This window comes from Pinus tabuliformis, chromosome 3_2 (assembly GCF_031772625.1).
Source record: "Pinus tabuliformis cultivar Carrire ecotype Pingquan chromosome 3_2, CPIR1, whole genome shotgun sequence".
In the NCBI taxonomy this organism is placed as follows: Eukaryota; Viridiplantae; Streptophyta; class Pinopsida; order Pinales; family Pinaceae; genus Pinus; species Pinus tabuliformis.
Window position 1 is genome coordinate 235,484,783 of NC_142302.1, and position 5,236 is coordinate 235,490,018.

At 39.8% G+C, this 5,236-nt stretch overlaps 1 pseudogene; it reads left to right on the plus strand.

The window, feature by feature from the left end:
- Positions 1-470: 470 nt before the first annotated feature.
- Positions 471-2,956, plus strand: LOC149180570 (alkaline ceramidase TOD1-like; annotated as a pseudogene).
- Positions 2,957-5,236: the final 2,280 nt, after the last annotated feature.

The window sequence follows — 5,236 nt, forward strand, 5'->3', positions numbered from 1 at the left end:
GCTAAATAGTTACTTTCGAAAAGTATTTGTTACTTATTTGTTTTAACAGGATTAAAATAGCATTAATGAGAGTTTAATTAAGGCTTGTATGTTGCAGGGTTAAAACTGGTTTTATTATACTTTCCGACGTTCCTGCACCATTGCATTCATATGCCTGCACCATTGTTGCTCGTAATTGCTTCACCAAAACATCCTTTATTTTATCGAAGTTTCTTTTATCATGAATTGTATCTTCGGTGATGAAGTGATTTGGGCAGTGATTACGCCGTAAGACGTTCTTACGCCGTAAGACATTCTTACGCCGTAAGCGTTCCCTATGAAATTAACTCCCCTCTTATGACACCTGTCTTGCTATAATCCCTTTGATTGAAATGTTAGACGATTCAAACAATTGCCATCGTTGGATTAAACATATAGTTATAACTGAAGCGACACTGACTTGAAATGCCACTCTTTGGAAACCTAAATCAATGGCACTCCTGGAAAACCGAAATCAGTGGATTCCCCTGCTCGATGCCGTTCTTTGGAACCCAGCGCTTTCCCTACTGAAGGAAACATTCTTTCTCAATGCCTCTGCTTGGAAACCCAAATCAGCGGAGTACCAGCCCTTGAAGAAAAAGTCTCAAGAAGAGGATATTAACAATGGGCTCAAGCCTGCTTGTGCTGCCATTGCGGGAGAGAACCGTGATGGTAATTTTAGTGCGAAAACATCTAATGGGTGTGTGAAAAGCTTTGGTGGGTCTCTGAAATCCAATATTTCATAAACACCTTCGATTCATTCATGTAAATCTATGAGATGTGCTGCTAACTACCCAAATTGGGGTTTGGTCAATTTCAAGGCTCAACCCCGCAAATTCCTTGTTGCAAAGAGGCATGATCGGCCAGAAGGAACCCGTTGAATGCAAATGCAGTGAAAGGAAAGCAGATGGAGATATATCTAGAAAATGTGCTTGTGTTGCTTCCAAGGAAATGAGGGCTTCTCAGGAGTTTTCCAAGGAAAACATTTTTAACTCAAACGGAAACAAAGAATTTTTCTAGGTGGCTCTTCATTGTCAATACAATCCTGAACTGAAATTTGGTACAAGTTGTATAGGCTTGCATGTGCACCATCGTGACATAGTTTTTATTGAAGGAGGTGCAATGTGGGGATAGATGTTGATTTGAGACGGTACAAATATATGAGTCTCTTTTGTGTTGGACTACATGGATGGTGGAACCCTTGCGTAGGTTCTTCAAACCCACAAGAAAATCCCAGAACACTATTTGGCTGAGGTTGCCAGGCAGGTGCTCAAGGTCTTGCATTACCTGCACCAGAACAAAATTGTTCACCATGATATAAAGCCCTCCAATTTACTAATCAATAAGAGAAGTCAAGATTCCCGATTTCGGTGTCAGAACTGTGTTGGCTCACACTTTGCCCCAGTGCAATTCCTTTGTGGGCATTTGTGCTTATATGAGTCCTGAAAGGTTCAATCATGATGGGTATTAATTTACAATTTCTATTGTCTTCTGCAATGCAGTTGCTCAAATACCCTTCAGATTATGAAGCGGAGAAGTATTTTCTTAGGAAAGCTACAACCATGGAAAATCGGTCTTGCCACTTATAGTCTGAGTTTTCAGGTAATTGGAGATCCTCATATTTAACAATTTGAGAGATCTATCAAGAAACATTACCTTATGGCATGCATGTCTGTTAAAGCAATCAGGCTAAAACTATGTTTCGTTGTTGTTGGCGGTCTCGGCTATTGTTCATCAGATTTAGAAAGAAGAGTTATTTGGTAAATCTCGGCTACAGTACATGAAAGGACCTGAAAACCCCTATTCAGCAGCAGGTCCAGTGACCTTCGGTGGAACTCTGGATGTGAAGGAAAGAAAAAGGTATTTCAATTATTCTGAAGGGACTGATTTGCCTTGTGGTTTTGCCAATTACCGTACCCAAGGGTTCCTTGTGTCTGAAGAAGACAGGAAGGTCATGGAACAGTGCAAGGGGGGTGTGGTAATTTCAACTATATTTGGAGCCTAAGAAAGATTAAAAAACCCAAGTATGTTAGGAAAATCACAACAGAACATTTGTTTCTTCGTGTTTATGGACAATGCAACTCTCACACTTCTTGCCAGATACCAGATCAAGCCCAATGAGTCTCATAGAATTGGAATTTGGCACATTGTTTTGGTCAGGGAGTTGCCATACAAGGAATCTGTAATGAATGGCCTCATTCCCAAGTATCTTTCCCACAGGCTTTTCCCAAACTGTGTTTAAAACATTTGGATGGATGCCAAGCTACAACTTGTTCTTGATCCTTTGTTAATTTTGGAAAATCTCCTTGTAACTCACAATGTTGATATTGTTGTCTCAAAGCATCCTTACAATACTCATAACATGGAGGAAGCCGTTTTTACAGTCATATGGAGAAAGTGGAGCAAAGAAGCTGTGAGGTATCAAATGGATAGTTACTGTGCCGACGGCTTGCAACCTTGGAGCTCTAAAAATCTTCCCTCAAGCAGTGGTATGAGAACTCAGCTTTGCTCAATTATGGTGAAGTTTTAGTGTGATAGCATCTGAGATTTGTTTTGAGGTTGGTTCTCTCTGTAACTAATTTTTGATTTTGTGTGTTGTTGTTGGCATTACAGATGTGGCTGACACTGCATTGATATTGAGAAAGCACACCCTTCCAATGAAGCTATTTTTTTGCCTGTTATTCAATGAATCAAAAATCTTTTATCCTCGGGATCAGTTGCCATTTGCATATGTAAGAGACATGATGACCCCAAAGTGAGGATTCACATGTTCAAATCAGCCATTTTTAATACAATAACAAATGAATATCAACACTCTTACAAAGTCAATCGAAGCATTTTCAAAGAGCCTCCTTTGGACCTGCAAATTTATTTGGTTTATGAATCCAGAGCCTGCAAATCGTATTTGGACAGAATGTGGGATACATATTCTGTTTGATTGTATTAATTCATTTCAAATTTGATTGGCTACTAATATTACAACTTCCAGAAGCTATCAATTTTTTAAACTGTGAAGGGTCATGAAATAGCAAGAAATAGCAAAATATGGGAGGATCCATACCTGCAAATTTAACCAATCCATGATGTTGATGGATGGCATGAGTGTTAATTTTGTGCTAGATTGGATTAGATGACTGATTTACTTCTCAATAATTGAAATCATTTTTACTGCTTCTGCCAACATGAGATGATAGAGACTGTGCACCTATATCTAATATGTGTATTGCATTTAATGGCGTTGATAGAGACTGAATTGTTTTTCCATGTGAATTCCAATGGTGATTCTGGTTATATCGGAAATGAAGGAAAATACAATGAAACGTGCTCTTTTGGACCGCTGGTATCCAAACTGGGTGTACGCCATGAAAACAGTTTAACAAGACCAAAGAATTTTTCTAGGTTGCTCTTTGTTGTCAATGCAATCTTAAACTGAAATTTGGTACAAGTTGTATAGGCTTGCATGTGCACCATCGTGACAGAGCTTTTATTAAAGGAGGTGCGACGTGGGGACAAATGTCCCCAGATGTTGATTGTTACATTTCTGCATCTTTTTTAGATTTGCCTATCCCTATGTCGCCATTGCTCTTCAATTTATGCACATTTCTGCATCTTATTTAGATTTGCATATTCCTATGTCACTATTGCTCCTCAATTTATGCACATTTCTGCATCTTATTTAGATTTTCCTATTCCTATGTCACCATTGCTCCTCAATTTATGCCTTACGGCGTTTCCTTTGCAACATTTGGTGCAAATGCTAGTTCTAATGAAAGAAAGGAATTATTGAAGATATTAAAGTACCCTCCAACGCGCACGTTAAGAGGAGATGAAAGGAAACTTCTGTGGAAATTTCGGTTTTCTTTGGTTTATGAGAAAAGGGCTTTGACAAAGTTTCTTCGTTGCGTTGAATGGAGTGATGCCTAGGAAGCCAAGCAGGCAGTGGATTTGATGAGGCGGTGGGCACCTATTGACACTACAGATGCATTGGAGCTGCTATCTCCTTTATTCAAGAGCAAAGAGGTGCATGCATATGCAGTAAATGTCCTCAAATGAACAGAGGATAAAAAACTGCAGTAGCTTCTGCAGTCCCTCCGATTTGAGCGTTCTGAGAAATCATGGCCTGCCCTTTTTCTTGTTCAGCATTCTGCACATAATATTGATTTGGAAAATTGCTCTGTTGATGTCAGAAGTGGGTACGCTTACATGGATCAAAGTGTCCTAGGAATCGAACAACTATCTGAGCTTCAATTATTGAGTGATTATTTGAGAAGAAAGTATGGGATCCAACATGTGGGTGAAGTTAGATCAGAGGTTCAATTCCGCGGGCATTGTGTCGAGCCTGAGAGTTATTTTCAAGGAGTAGCATTTGGCTCTGCTCAACGGAGCGGGTTTCTGTTGCTAGTTTTTTGTAAGGATAAAAAGGAGAAGATGAGAGTTATGGGATTGCTGTAGCGGTGGCAGGTTTGACATTTCGATCATACTCATAAGAGACAGACCTTAGTTATTGGGACAATCTACATTGTATGCATCACCAGATAACAGTGATATGGAGATCGTAGTTATGGTGATCGCTCTAGATTTAGTGCTCGATAATTCTGGGTCAATTTGGATCTGATCGAAAGAGATATGCGTCAAATCTCTGATACCAACCTGTGAGCAGCTCACGCAAGGAGAAAATCGATCAGTCAAATCGCACCTTCCAGCAACTACCACTCCAGGAAAAGAGGAACGATTCACCAGAATCGTTCCCTCTTTCAACACTCAGCTCAAACTAATTCTTAAATCAGCGGATTGTTAAAACTAATAATCTTCCCTCCTGTATTTTAATTGGTTGTTGAAAAGCCCCAATTTGTAAATCGATGCTTATATAAGTTTGAGAAATTGCATAGAGCAGGGAGTCACACAATTAGTTAAATTAATTAGACAGCGATCCAGCCAGGGATAGTGTGCAGGAGAGGAAGGCGCAGAAGGGAAGAGGAGTTGTCCCAATGTAGCTTCACACAGTTCACAACTGGTGAATCACTTCTCTTGTCTTGCTGGAGCTGAGCATTGTTTGCGTGAGGTAAAACTAAAAGACTCTGTTTTTTTGGAATTAATTGAAGCGATTTTTGTTCATGCTTTGTCTATTTATCCATTGCATCTAGTCAATCTAATTACTGTGTGAACCAGGTTAAGCGAGGGTCTGAGATGGCTGGGTTGGCCGCCAACCCAGCTCGAC